The sequence below is a fragment of the Streptopelia decaocto genome, assembly GCF_964273445.1.
Source record: "Streptopelia decaocto genome assembly, chromosome: Z".
NCBI lineage: Eukaryota > Metazoa > Chordata > Aves > Columbiformes > Columbidae > Streptopelia > Streptopelia decaocto.
In genome coordinates, this window is record NC_138657.1 from 64,387,218 (window position 1) to 64,402,388 (window position 15,171).

The following is a 15,171-nucleotide window of genomic DNA, read 5'->3' on the forward strand; positions in this document are numbered from 1 at the left end:
TGCTGTTTTCATGAGGACAACTGTACTGTTGACGGTAACTGCTGTTGTATGGAAACTGCTTGTAGTATCAAGCTTGTACATTGTTGAATTGGCTACTAGCCTATACAGCCAAAACCATGTTTTCTTCTCATAACTGCTTTCATACTTCTGTGCCTTCAGAAATAAACTGTGTAACATGGGCAATACCTGATGCCCTGTACCTCTGTGGGCTTTTAACAATTTTTTTTTTTCTCTCCCTCCATTCCCAAGAGATGTCTGTTTTCCACTAGGTTGTTTCTGGGACTACTCACCTGGGAAAGTCTCTGACTCTCTGTGGCTAGTTTTCTGCATGCCATCTACTTAAAACACCTTGCCATAGATAGGAATTATTTAGGATACTTCTGTTTTTCCTTCAGCTGTCCTTGTTTATGTGAACCATGTTGGCCTTTCCAAAGTCTGGTTCTCTGACTGTTGCTTTATTATGTGAACTGATAATTGCAGTTGACTTATTCTTCTGGAAAGGGCATTCACCCTCTGAATGCCTCATGGATCCACAACCTGTACTTTGTTGGTAATAACTGCAGTTTCTATGAATGCATAGCCTTTTCAGTGTGTACATTTTTTTCCCTTTTTAAATGAAAGATAGTTCTACCTCTGAGACACTGATGCTGATCCTAGCCTTTTTCTGTGGTTTGTGGGTTATTAGACAGCCCTGTCTCGTGGACTACATACAGACAGTGTTTGCAGAAGGTTTTTTTTCTTTTCCTGTCAGCTGGAATGTAATACTGAGGGGCATAAGATAATGATATAGTGAAAAACCTGTATGCATACAGTCTTAATGTCTCTGCATACTTCACATGTTCTATATTGCTTCTCATAAGGCTTCCTCTCCAAACCCTTCACCAACTTCCTAGCCCTCTTCTGGACACTCTCCAGTAGCTTTGTATCCTTTTTATCCTGCAGTGCCCAGACCTGCACACAGTGCTCCAGGTGAGGCTGCACCAGTGCAAAGCAGAGCGGGACAATCACCTCCCTGCCTGGCTGGCAATGCTGTGCTGGATGCACCCAGGACACAGTTGCCCTCTTGGCTGCCAGGACACACTGTTGGCTCATGGTCAACTTGCCATTGACCAGAGCCCACAGATCCTTCTCCAGAGAGCTGCTCTCCAGCCTCTCATCCCCCAGACTGTATGTACAGCCAGAGTTGCTGTGTCCCAGGTGCAAAATCCGGCACTTGCCCTTGTTGAACTTCATGCGGTTGGTGATTGCCCAGTTCTCTGATTTGTCCAGATCCCTCTGCAGGGCCTCTCTGCCCTCAAGAGTGTCAGCAGCTCCTCCCAATTTTGGATCATCAGCAAACTCACTAAGTAATCCCTCAAGTCCTGAGTGACATGAAGACATTGAAGAGTGCTGGCCCTAAGATGGATCCCTGCGGAACCCTGCTAGTGACTGGTTGACAGCCCAACATAACTCTGTTTACTATAACCCTTTGAGCCTGTCCCATCAGCCAATTGCTCACCCACTGCACTGTGTGTTTACCCATCTGTGTGCTGGACATCTTGTCCAGGAGGATACTGTGACAGACAGTATCAAAGGCTTTACTGAAATTCAAACAGATCACATTGACAGGCTTCCCTTGGTCAACTAGGTGGGTAACCTTGTCACAGAAAGAAATTTATGAACCTGTGCTGGCTGGAACCAATGACGGTGTTGTCGTTCAGATGTTTTTCAATAACTCCCAGAACAATCTTCTCCGTATTTTTGCCAGGCACAGAAGTGAGGCTGACAGACCTGTTGTTGCTGGGGTCATCCTGCTGCCCTTCTCATAGACTGGGACAACATTTGCCAGCTTTCAGTCATCCGGGACCTCTCCAGATTCCCAAGAGTGTTGAAAAATCACAGGAAAGGGTGTCGCTGTGATGTCAGCCAGCACTTTAAGCACCCTTGGGTGAATCACATCAGGCCCTATCAACCTGTAGGAATGTAGCTGGAGTAGCAAATCCCATACAAGTTCCTGATTGCTTAGGAGATCTCACAGCCATGGTTTTCCTGCCCAGGGTTATGGGGGCCCCCAAGTCCATCATCAGTGTTGACGACTGAGACGAAGAAAGCATTAAATGTCTCAGTTTTGTCTGTGTCCCTGTTAATAAGGTGACTATGCTCATCAATTAATGGGCCAATATTTCTAGTATGCCTTTTTCCATTAATATATTTTTAAAAGCCTTTTTTATTGTCCTTCACAGTACTGGCCAGCTTCAATTTTAATTGAACTTTGGCAGCATGAATTTCCTCCCTACAATGGTGAGCACCATCTCTGTAGTCCTCCCATGTTGCCTGACCTTGCTTCCACTGGCCATGTAATTTCTTTTTTCGCTGTCTTTCAAGAATAAGATCCCTGATCAACCAAGCTGACTTTTTGCCTCACCTGCTGGATTTTCAGCATTTTGGAATTGCCTAGTCCTGTGCTCTTAGTAGATTACCAACACTGATGGACCCCAACACCTTAAAAAGCTTCTTCCCAGGGAATCTCTGGGCAGCCTGAAATCTGCTCTCCTCATATCTAGTGTCAAGGTCTTGCTGGCAGTTTTCCTCCTATTAGCAGAGATTTTGAACTTGACTGCTTCATGATCATTGTGGCCAAGGGAGCCACCGGTCGCCACTTCTCCCATGAGACCGTCCCTGTTAGTGAGGATCAAATCTAGGAAGGCACCTTTCCTGGTCAGTTCTCTTAGTACCTGCTCCAAGAAGTTATTGTCCAGATGCTTCAGGAATCTTCTGGACCTGTTGGTGCCAGCTGTGTGATATTCCCAGTTGACATCTGGCAAGTTGAAGTCCCCCATAGGGACAGGGGCAGATGATTTTGAGGTTTCACTTAGTTCCTTGAAGAATAACTCTTCAGTGTCATCATCCTGGCTGGGTGGCCTGTAGTAGACACCCATGACAACATCCGTCTTATTTGTCTGACCCTTAATCCTTACCCAGAGGCTCTCAGCTTTGCCATCACCAGCTCCATGCACTTCAGCCCCTCTGCTATGTACAGTGGCACCCCCGCCCCTCCTGCCCTGTCTATCCCTTCTGAAAGGCCTGTAGCTGTCCATCATGGTGCACCAGTCACAGGACTCGTCCCACCGGGTTTTGCTAATGCCAGTTATATCATATTGCTGGAACTGGGCCAAGGCTTCCAGTTCACCTTGCTTGTTTCTCATACTCCGCACAACTGTAGGAGGACTTCAAGTGTGTTTGGTTGTAACCTTCACCTCGTGGCGTAGTCAGAGGAATCTTGCTGCCAAGCACCTTCTCAGGCTTTGGTGTGGCATCTCACTGCTCATCACTGACCTGCTTGCTACTGCCCCCTTCCAATCTAGTGTGAAGCCCTATCAGTCAGCCTTGCTAGCCCCTGAGCAAACACCCTTTTCCCCTTCTGTAAGAGATGCATTCCATCAGGTGTTGAGACCTGTTGAAGGACTGACTTTCCCATGGTTGAAAAACCCAGAGTTCCATTGATAACATCAGTCATGTAGCCATGTGTTGATTTTTTTGGGCCTGCCTGTTCCATTCTGTATTCCTGCCTGCTACTGAAAGGGTAGAGGAAAAAATCACTTGAGCACCTGAACCATTGACCAGCTACCCCAAAGCTTTGAAATCCCACTGGATTTCCTTAATACTACTTTTGCCTGTCTCTTCCCTGCCAACATTGAAAACCACTAGTGAGTGATAATCAGAGGACCTTACCAGCCTGGGGTTTTGTTGAGCCATATCTCTTACCCTGGCCCCAGGGAGGCAGCAGACTTCCCTGTGCGTTGGGTCAGGTCGGGATGTCGGGCCCTCCCTTAAGAAGGGAGTTGCCTATAACAATTACCTTTCTTTTTCTCTTTACATGTGAGGTTTTAATGTGTTTGCTGGGTTTCATGTGGGGTGTGGGTTGCTTAGACGACCCCTCATTCCCAGAAGGGTCTTTATCAGCAGCATCAGGTGCTTGTCCATCCAATTCCAGGGCCTCATACCGGTTGTATACAGACATCTGGGAAGGTGGGGCAGGGTCAGGGTGTGTTTGCCTGCCACCCTGAGCTGTAACCTGTTTCCATTCTCCCCCATCTTCTGGGTTGCCCCTTACAACCTGGTAGCAAGAGGGTAGGGAGTCCTTTGTATCTGGTGCCATGGTTGATTTCTGCTTGTGCACCAGGGATGGTAGATAGTGACTCCACCAGTCCATCTCCTTTTCTGACTCTTTGATGCTCCTCAGCCTGGACACCACCTCCCAAAGCTCTGTCACCCCGCTGAGCAGCTGCTTCACTTGGGCACATCACCCACAGGTGAGTTCACTGCTGCCATCAATCCCCAAGCAAGCAGAAACTCGGGCACACTCTGCAGCCCAGGACCTGGACAGCTGCATCTTCCCTCCCGAGCTCAGTTTGAGTGGCTGCATCAGTTCTTGCAGCCAGAGGGACTGTGACGGATGCTGAAGGTACTGCTCTTCTTCAGGTGGATACCATGCCTCCTGCTGTACTGAGCTCCTTGCTAGCAGGTTGTAGCCTTTGTTTGAAGTGGCAGGGTCCTCCCCACTCAAACTGCCGTTCTAACTGCCTCAAGCGTTTGGTGGCCATGTTTGCCGTGCCTGGTCGCCTGTGTTCCTGGATACCTGCACTCCCTAGGGACTCTTTAAATATACTGGCAATGCCCCCACTGCGTCAGCCTCTCTTGCAAGATAAGCCGGTTTCTGGGTGGTCCCTCTGCCGCTCTGTGTATTTGCCTGGTGCGGGGTCTGCCCCTCTTTTCTCCTTGATGCGTGCTCTGCAGCAGAACTTACCGTAACTGCCACTGTGCTCCTCGCTTACGCGTCACTCACTGAGATAAACTGAGATAAAATGATAAACTTACATCCCTACTTGGATTTGCCTACTAGGCTTTGTTGGCAGTTCCATTATGAAGAGTTTTAGCAGAAGAGTGGCATATGGAATTTCCTGTGCAGCTGTTCTCTTCAGTGGTCCATTTCACAGCAGTCTGGCTCTGAGTTCATCGGAAAGACTGACACTAGACTGGCTATGACCCCTCTTCTCCCACAGGAGTTATGTTTAATCTGGATTGTTTCAGTGTTGGGGTTACAGAACAGAACCACACACAGTTGTACAGATGTGGTAGAAAAGTAGTGAACTCTGGCCTCAGGACAGGAATGAACTGGTGGGAGAACTGGAGAGAGGAGCTGCTGAATCTGGTTACTGTTGGAAGTCTTCTTGGTGGGTAGCTGTGGCATGACTCACATCCAGACTTGTTCCTTGTCCAGGCAAGTAGGTGAAGTCTTTGGTACCAAGCAACAAGTGGCACAAAAGCAAGCGGGTTGTATTTATGATTAAAAATAGAACTGAAGTGTCCTTTGTTGTCTGCATAGGGGATAATGAATCTGGTAGCTGTCTTGAGTTTTACTACCTGTTAGTATCAAAACCACTATGTGTTCTCTGCAATCCAACAGTGTATCGTGTATCTACTCATGTTAACCCTGCCAAAGGACAGTATTGCATGAAATCTGCCCCTTTGATTATTTTGTTCTAACAAAATGAACAGTTAATATATTCCGATTCAGAACATTGTACTGGTGTACTGATATGGCTGGTGTCATTAGAGGCATAGTCCATACAAGCATTTTAGTAGTTTGAAGACCCTTTTGTTTGTCTTAGGAGTAATCACATCAATTTGGGTATACTGTTACGCTTTTGAAATGGTATGTGTGCTGTATTGGGATTTTTTTCAGGTATCAACTGTGTCTATTGCAGCTCTTAACTGCTCCTGAAATGGATTCTGAAGGAGAGACAGGGAAGAAGAAAAATTACCAATAACAGAGAAGACTTCCCAGCTTCTCAGTTTGACACAGGATCTGATTTTACACGGGTTAATAACCTTGATAAGTGAGAACGTAGGGCCTCTGAAGATTAGCACTCTTGCTAGCTAATGACAAGATTAAGTTGACCTGACTGAGGTTCTAAGCTGTGATATAAAGGAGATCTTCTTCAAGCATCCATTTAACAACTGTATTAATGTTTATGTTAAATGATAACGGGAAGGTCACTGAGAAATTAAAAAAGAAATTATTAAAGGTTTTAAGAATATTTCCCAAGAGGAGAAGTGACAATGCGTTGCTTAGCCCTGGTACTTACTGCTAGTTTTAGTCAGGTATACCAGTAGTTCAGCGGTGCATTATCAGAAGACATTACTGTCATCAGAAAAGCCTTCTGCAATTGTAAACATTTGCATAGGTGTTAGTTAACACTTTTTCTCTAATGCTGGTTCTATTAATAAGGGTTAGTTTGCACTGCTACTACTACTATCTTTGCTTTGGTGAATATGATGTAATCTTCCCAAAGTGGCTGTAATCTTTGATTATTTCTACCAGATCTTTTTGAGTTACAGAGCTGACTCTGCATAATCTCCTGCTGAGAGTGGAAACCTTTTTGTTAAGGAGGGGTAAAAACTACTTTTTGAAAAGTGGAGTCTTAAGATCTATTTACCAAGTTGAGTAGAATTGCATTTTCAGTTAAAGAACCCTGTGGATGTATTTTTAGAAGTATGAGGAAGTCTGTCTTGCATTTGTTAAACATTCTGATTTTTTTCCAGAGAAGACTCCTAGAAGGAATTGTATACTGGTTCTGAGGCTAAGAAAGAACAGGAAACAGTCTTATGAATTTTCATCCTCTGCCTCATGTTATTTGGAGCAGGCTCTTGACCCATATCTTGTCCCTATCAGATGCATACCTTAAATAGCAGAGTGTACAGTTCATACTTGCTGCAGCAGTGAGGGGCTGTACAAATTGAAATGTCTGTGGAGAGACTGAGACAGAATATTTAAAGTATCTTGGGGAAGAAACTAAATGGTCTTCTGCCTCCTTGGATGTTCAGCAGGTAGAGGATTTGGAACCAGTATCTCATAGCATGGAAAAAATCTTTTAACTGTTGTGCTTTTTGAGATGCAGACAGCATTGAGTAAATACCTTTTGTCTGAATTTCTTCCTGATTTCAATAATGGCGCTCATGTTGGGTATTAATTACAAATTTTGCTTTCCTCTGTACTTACTTAAACAGTGGTGAGGAGAGTATAAAGCCAGAGAAGTAACTTTTCAGATTAATTCAAGTGCTTTGACAAGAAACAGCACTATTTTAAAACTACCTTAAAAATGCAGTTACAGGCAAACCCAAGACCTACTCCAGTTTTGGCTGTTTGGCACAATTATTCAGATGACTTAGTGTTTTAAGACTTCTTCCTGCATGACTTTTGAGTGTGCGTGTTTGTGTGTGTATGTCAGTGGAAAATGCTCTCATTGAATTGTAATGGAAGCAGTGGTATGTAGAAGTGTTCCTGTTTATCTAGTTGTCACCTGTTAAAGTATAAGTAGTTCTTAGGATTTTATGGCATTGATGCACAAATTTGAGGGTTTTTTTTCTGGTGTGTTCTGGTTTTTGCTGTGACATATTTTAATATTAATTACTATGTATGTTCTCCCTCCTTTTAACAATCTGCTTAAACCATGCTTCTTTCCTGTCTTAATAGTTCTTCTGTGCTACTGTCCGCAAGTAACACTGGCAGAAATAGCACATCTAAATGATGCATCCTATGATTTGATAGTCTTCTGTGATCTGAGAAACAGACAATGTGTTCAAGATATCTCTTATTCCACATACTACGCAAGTAAACATGCATATTTGCTCACAGGCCAGTTTAATTTTTATTCATTAGATTTAGTAGACTGAGCATGTTGGAAGAAGTGACCAAGTAGTTCAGTAGCAGAATATTTGATGTTCACTACTGACCATAATTTTTAGACCTCTATGTAAATTAATGTAATTTTTTTCAAAGATTTTTCTACAAAAAGCTGTTAATGAATGATTTAAATGCTAAAGACTCTGTATTTCGATCTGTGCATCTGAAATTCGCTTTTAAAAATGGTCTCTTGAATTGAAGAAAGGAAAGTGTTCCCTGTTTAAGGCTTTTCAGAGCAGTGAAAAGCCTGAGTTGAGAAGTATTTGGGTCCATATGTTGAAGTCAGCAGAGCTGTGTGCATGGTTTTGCGTGTGCTTAATTGGCTTGTGTAACTGTGGCCATTCTGTGTGACTTCTGGAGAATAAAAATATCTAGAAGAGGAATTAACAAATATTTTTTTCATATGGTTCTTTCTCTAGGGACTGCCTCGGGGCATTCCACAGGTTGAGTGTAGTTCCGTAAGGTTAATTTCAGAAAGCCATTTAAGTGTCAATAAGCAGGCTAAGATGAGGTATTCTCGTGATTAATTGCCACAGTTCTGTTGCTATAAGACAGCCACATGAGGCAAAGTTATTCACAGCAAGCACGATGGAGGAATACTTCATGGTTATTGACAAAGACACTGTAATAATTCTGGTTGGAGACTGACTGTGCAGATATGATTCAGTCAAACCTAGATAATGCTCTGTCAGTGTCTGTCTTATCCTCTTTTCTTGATTTTAATTTCCTTGCTGTTGCTCAGCAAAGCCAGTAATGCTCTCGTATCTGCTTGCATTTCTGTTAGTACCTTGGTAGGAACTGTAGCTAATGGTTTATTGAGTGTCTAGGAATGAGTTTCTAGCAACTGGCAGAAAAAACAAAGTGTTTCTTGACTGGCAACTGTTCTAGCTGGCATTCTGACTTGATTTACTGCTTGGCTCTTGCTGTTTTTTTACTTAGTGGCTTGCAGTGTTCTTGTTCCTTTTTTTTTTTTTTTTTTCCTTGCTAGATACAGCTGTTTATTCACATGGGAAAATGTATCTCCTGTAGGCAGTCTTCTCTTCATAGTTCATTTTATCCTATGGATTTTTCCAACAACTGCCTGTCCTTACAAAGACTTTAAGTGATGGGCCTTTTACCTGTTGCTGGAAAGGAATGAGACCACCAAATTCCAGCAAAGCTACTGACTGTAAAGAAGTAGATTATTGAAGTTCCTAGGAATTTTCTTATTGTTCTTTGCATGTTAAGATACTAATGTTTTATAATGCCTTAATTTTGGTAAGGTCAGATAATGACTTATGTTTAGGCTGAATTTTGAAAAATAGTGGAGAGTTCAATGTAAGTGGTGTTTATTTTTATAAAAGTAGTGTTTGTGAAGTTAATGATAATGTTAATTTTTGTGATTGCCCCAGAGTTTCTAAAAATGATGGCATAGCTGTTTAATCTTCAGTCCCGTTTGTGACGAATTATCTCCTGAAAATTCAGGTGACATATTTGATAGAATTCATACAGAAAATTAACTTCGAAATTTTCTTAATTTTTAAAGCAGATGGAGCAAGTGCTTTTGTTTCAGGTGGTTAAAGCATTGCAAGGCTGTTTAATTGAAAATATGTATTTAGGCTGCCAAGAAGTAAGGAATAAATTGAATCAATTTCTGGAAAAGCTGTTCATCCTAATTTCAGAAATTGCCTTGTTTCAGAATATTTCTTAGATGTATTAGAGCAGCACTTCTTCAATATGCCTTTATGATGTCTGAAGAGTATCAAGATAATTTCAGTGAAGGGGAAAGTGTGAATATGAAAGAGAAACAAAACTCCAACAGTCTGATCTACTGAAAGCCTGAGGGGCAGGAAGACCATCAAAAGAAACAGAAATCTATAGTATTCTTTCCTTTCATTGTAGAAAAAGGAGATGCAAACACTAAGTTTTCCCTTTGTAAAATTTCAGGTTGTACAGTATCGTTACTCAAAATACATATTTTTTGCTCAAATTTTGTATTTCTTTCTAGTTTATTTTTTGTGGTACTTAAGCAGTTTACTATGTGTGTGGGTGTGTGGTTTGTTTTTTTTTCCTCCCCCCCTGCCTTCTTTTTCTTTTTCTTGAAAGGTGAGCAGTTCCATCCATGTAGGAAAAATTTAGGGACAGATTGGTCCCTGTTCTAGAGGTTGTTCAGTGCCAGTTTTAATCAGTGAGAGGGAACCACAAGAAATACCAAGAATAGACAGCCATTGCTCGAAGTCTAGGAGGCAGTCCTCCTTTTGCAGCTCCAGCAAATCCAGGTAGTTTTAAGACAGCTTGCAGTGAGGTATTGTCCTAAATAGTCGTGCACATGTGATGAAGACTATTGTGCTTCTATTTTTTCAGTCGAATCCTCTTTCAGATTTCCGTTTCTGAGAGAAAAAGCTTATGCTTTACATGTGTGAGCCTGTTTTTTTTTCTCAAGTTTCCTCAGGAAAAGGTATTAATCTGTGCTAGTTACCCTAACTCTAAAACTTAAGGTGGTTGGTAGTCTGTTGAAGCTTTGGATGGAGAATGTGAACCCAAAAAGTCCTATTTTATTAGGGGAGTTGCTGGTTTTTGGGTTAGAGTGTGAATCCAGCTGGGTGGGATGGCTGATGGTTTGTGTTCTTGTGTATGTAACTTCTTAAGTTGATACAGAAATGTAGGATAATGTATATGCTTGGAAAGAGTGAAATTAATGTTTTTTCAACTTGAAAGTGTTTATCCAAAAATGATGTAGGCATGTGTACATATGTGTCTATATGTGTGTGTATAGTAGACAGTGTCATTAAATGTGTATGAGTAATAAATATATAAAAGCCTCATGAGGCTGCTTCCAGCAAAAGCTTCATTTTCTTTCTGATATTTGTATAGTGGTATTATTGAAATTGATTTCATAGAGGTTTTACAAAGTTAGTGAAAATACAGTCTAGTTAAATACTCTCCCTCTCCCTTCTCCAACATCCTCCATTCCATCCCCTCCACAATCCATTTCCCCCCTTTTTTCTCTTCTTTTTCCTCCCCTTTCTCCGTTCACTGTCAGGAAGGGGCGCCTCAGAAGAGTCATTTCGGCTCAGCACGACACCGTCAGAGACTAGTGGAACCAGCAGCTACAAAAGTGAGTGCCTTAATCAAAGGACCTTTTTTAAAATGGAATGTCATGTCAGCAAAATATTTGTTACTGAAGAGAAGCGCTTCAGTGTGCTTAGTGGGAGATCTAGTTACTCTTACTCATCTGCAAGTGATAAAATCACTGTCTCTAGAAGCGAACTTCAGCACTGAAGAGATTTGTATTCAAGTGCAGCTGTTGTACTTTCCTGAAAAAGGTGGGGTGAGATTTTTTTTCCATGTATCTGCAAAGTGAAACAGAAACTGTATGGAGTGTTCTGTTTTGGTTTTATTACTTTGCATTATGTCTGTTTTTTTAAGTATGTGTGCCATTCATTTACCTCATCCTTAAAGGGCTTTCATTGAATAAAAAATGCCAAGGATATGGAAAATAATCAAAGTCTATTATCAAGCTGTGATATGAAGTTTCAGAGTAAAAAAAAAAAAAGACTTTGGCATCAAAAGATTGTATTAGCAGATAAAATAGCAGTACCAGTTAGTTTGTAAGATAGTTCCATCTTTTTAGAGACATGTTTTTTGTTAACAGTACATGAAACAGTTTGAGATATTCAGTGAGTGTGATGATATTATTATAGAACTTTTATTCCCTAGGCTAATAAAATGTACTATAATGCATATTTTAAAGCACCAGTAGATGTTCAAGTGTGTTTCTTTTTTGCTACTTTTTGTGAGAGTTCAGCAACAATGAAATTGTATATCCATTACTACTATCTCCATGAAATCACGTTCTCTGCTTTCCTTTATATTTAGATTACCTGGAGAACTAATTGCAATATTTACTTACAAACTTAGACACAAGTTGAAGTAGATCAGTGGTAGTAGTCCTGGTCTTGAAAGAAAAGCCCTGGTTTTAAGAAAGAAAAAAAAGTGGACATATCTTGCATTCTAAATTATGACTCTGATGTTGTTAGACTGGTTCTTTCTGTTACTAAGTGTGTTGACATTTTAAGTGTTAGTTGTGTTGACTTTACTGTTGCCAGCTTTTTTGAGTGAGTCTGTACTGTCTCTTAAGGAGTCCATTGTCTTGATGAGCCACTTTCTGTGTCCATTAATGTACACTAGAGTCAGTCCAGGTAATTCCCTCAATGTGGAAAGCCAAAGAAAAATGTATACTCAAGTGCAGTTCTGTGGACATAAGCTGTGCTAGCTTTTGCTCCCTCCTCTTATCCAGTTTTCCAGCAGTTTTGCACCATGCTCCGGTGCCCCTGGATGCACCTCGTTGAAGGTAGGTGTGCTATCAAAACCCCAAATCAACCTTTGCAGTAGTTGCACTTCTGTTTTGTTTGGGGCAGAAGGACAGAAGTGTTTCCAGGGCCCTTAACCACTGTCTTTTAGTCAGTTTTTGCTGCTGGGGGAACATGACAACCTGATGCCTTGGGAGCACGTCTGTTGGCACCTCAGTGCTGCTGGATACCAGCCCGGCATCTGAAGAGAGGCAGACCACAGACCACATCATCCTCCACCTCTCCTCCACCAGCCATTGTCAGCAGCTTCCGAATGACCATCTGCCAGGAAAAAGACTTTTTGGCACACAGAAGGAGCACAGATCTGGTTGAATGTTCTGTTTTGATTAAAATGTGTCGTTAGAGAAGAGAAAGAAGGCAAACAAGAAGCACTGCTTCATTGTCAATACTGTGTGACAGAAGAGAAAAACTGCAAGCTCATAGCTCCCAGGGGTATGGACCACCCTGCAGATCACCCACGTGATCTCATTCCTTGCTGTCCATGCAAGGGAATGATGAAATCTTGGAACAGTAGTCTTCTGAGTCCTGTTCTTTGAGAACCTTCTGTTAGATGGGTAGTATTTCCACATGACAATCCAATAAAACTAATTCTGACAGGCTCCTGCACCCATCTGTGCTGACAGCCACCCCTTCCCTTTCTCCTCTTTTGTACACAGTTCTTGGTGAAGAACAGCTGCCATGCTTTATGTCCTAGATATATATGCCTTTTTTTTCTTGCCTGCCACCTTTGCTGTGTTCTTGGAATCAGCTGCTATAGCTGAGAGGACTGTACTTTCCTGGTCAGATTGAGATTAATTTGGGGTAATTATTTCTGCATGTTTCACACTTCTTATATAGCTTTCCCTTCTTTTGTGCCTAGGTTGAATTCAGGGGTTTGAATTACGTGCTTTTGCTTCATACTTCTCTAGATCTCAAATCTGGGAAATGTCATGTTCACGCATTATCAGACCACACTTGGGCTGATCCAGCTGATGGAAAGTAGGATCTACAATAGGCCTTGGCAGCTCGACAGCTGCCCTTCACCAGGAAGTTCTTGAGTAGGGATAGTGGCTTGTGATTCTGAGACAAGGGGGTACACAGTTTGCTGCTTTGCATGGGACAGGCCCTGGAAGCAGACATGAGAGTGGTGAGAGGGATGTGATCAATACTTTTGCTCAGGACTGTTGGGGCTGTACTGGACTAGTGTTGCATAGCCTGAGACTACTCGAGAGCACGGATGAAGGCAAACCTGTCCTACAGCAAGTGCTATAGCCAGTTGTGTGCTGGTGAAAGCAGTAGCCCCAGGTTACCTGAGCAGATTCGGCTGGGGAGAAGCGTGACACATGGCACTGTGTAACAAGCAAGGGTGGTGGTCTGTGTTCTTCAAAGGCCCATATGTGTTCCAATGGCATACTTCAGGCAGTGTGAGATTTTCAGTATTTTCCATTCGGATCACTGTGAAAGCAGAGTAGGGAAGTGCTCTTAGCACAGAGCCTCCAAGAGACAAACTATCTCTCCCTTTATTCCTGCTTGCACTTCCTGTACTGCAGTTTTCTGGCAGACTCACGTGCAGACTGCTGTACGTCAGTAGAGGGTCATCAGAGTCCTGTCACCTTTCTTTCTTCCTGTTATGTGGCATTAGGGACCCTTACCCATAGTTGCTGTGACAGCCTGACCAGCCACTCTACTTGAAGGAATCCATTTGCAATGCAGCTGCTGAAGAAAGCCCACAACTTTATCTTACTAAGTTATGAATCCAGCTGGGAAAGTTGGACATCAGTCGTTTTAAAAGACAACAACAGCGCAGCCTGTCTCCAAACCCTACCAAAGACTTAACCTGCTTCCTCCATGTACCTCTGCAAACACACCTGCTGCAATGCCTTCTTGATAGTCCCCTTGAACACTTGTGTGCACAGGCAATTGATTGTCCATTCTTTGGTCTTTGGGGACCAGGGACGCTCTCCTGATGGAGACTAGAAGGACAGGGCCGAGAGTCAGCTGTGCAGGTAATTCCAGAAGTAGGAAGCTGTAGAAAGGCAACAGGACTGGCAGAGTTTCCCCAGCAGCTTGCTTTATCACACTCCTTAGTCTGAATTTATTGCCTTAGGTAGGGCTGCCAGTTGCTCCTGGTAGTAGGAGGGTTGGTTCACAGAAGCCAGCAGTTTTATGGTTTTGTTGACATATTAAAGTGAGAGCTACTTTGCCTGCTGTTTTTAGATTGAAGATGACAAATGGCCATGAACAAAGCTGACACGCTTTTCTCTAAGCTTGTTGATTCGGCTCTTTCTGTTTTAAAAAAGCACAACACAACAAAACATCCCCCCCAAAAAAACCCCAAACCCAACACCCCCCAAAAAACACCACAGCACACACACACAAAAGAAAACAAACAACCAACCCCCCACCAAACAAACATGTTACTTTGAAATGGTATGTTGTCTCTTGGCTCTGTAAAGACTGGTGGCATCCCTTTTACTCGTTTTGCCTTCCTGTGTAGCAGCTGTTTGCCCAGGTGGCAGGATGTTGTGGAAGCCCAGGCTGCACAGCTTGCAGACTGCTGCCTGTATCAGAGACACTGTTTGTGAGTGGGGTAAGACTATCAAAGACTGGTAAAGTAATACTGTTTTTTTGCCTATGAAAGCATCCTGATGGGTTTGTAGGGCTGTTTTGTTCTACATGTCTGGTCCCTGGGTTTCCTGCATCTGGATCCTAACCTCGTAGGTATGAGGGAATAACTCTGTTTGGAAGACTTGGTAGCAAGGCAGCGTATCTCATGAAACCAGCAGCAGTGATTCAGAGGACACTGAGGTACTACTCACCCAGAAGATCCTTCACGTATGGTCAGCTGACTACGGGTGATTCACCTGCATCTCAGTGTACATTCAGCAGATTGTCCTGGACCTGTATGAAGTGTATTTGTGGGTTAGTGATTTGAGGACCCAAACCAGCGAGGGACATGCTGTGTTGACTTCTGATGTGGAGACTAATGTTTCCTGAGGGCGAGGATCTCGGCCTGTTCTGGCAAAATGTAGCAGGTTTGTAAAGATGTGGTGCTGTGAACTTGGCCAACCATGAGCTTGTGTTCAACCTTATGATTGGTTGATTGATTTGGTG

At 42.7% G+C, this 15,171-nt stretch overlaps 1 protein-coding gene across 7 annotated transcripts in view; it reads left to right on the forward strand.

Annotated features, from left to right (window-relative positions):
* The window catches only part of MAST4 (microtubule associated serine/threonine kinase family member 4), a gene marked incomplete at its 5' end in the record, with an annotated part of 207,278 nt that overhangs the window by 14,091 nt on the left and 178,016 nt on the right, over positions 1–15,171 (forward strand). The window contains one exon of one of the 7 annotated variants that reach the window (XM_082074584.1): positions 10,803–10,823. The exons of the other annotated variants lie outside the window; for them this stretch is intronic. Of the gene's footprint in view, positions 1–10,802; positions 10,824–15,171 lie in introns of those variants that run through there. 7 annotated transcript variants of the gene reach the window in all.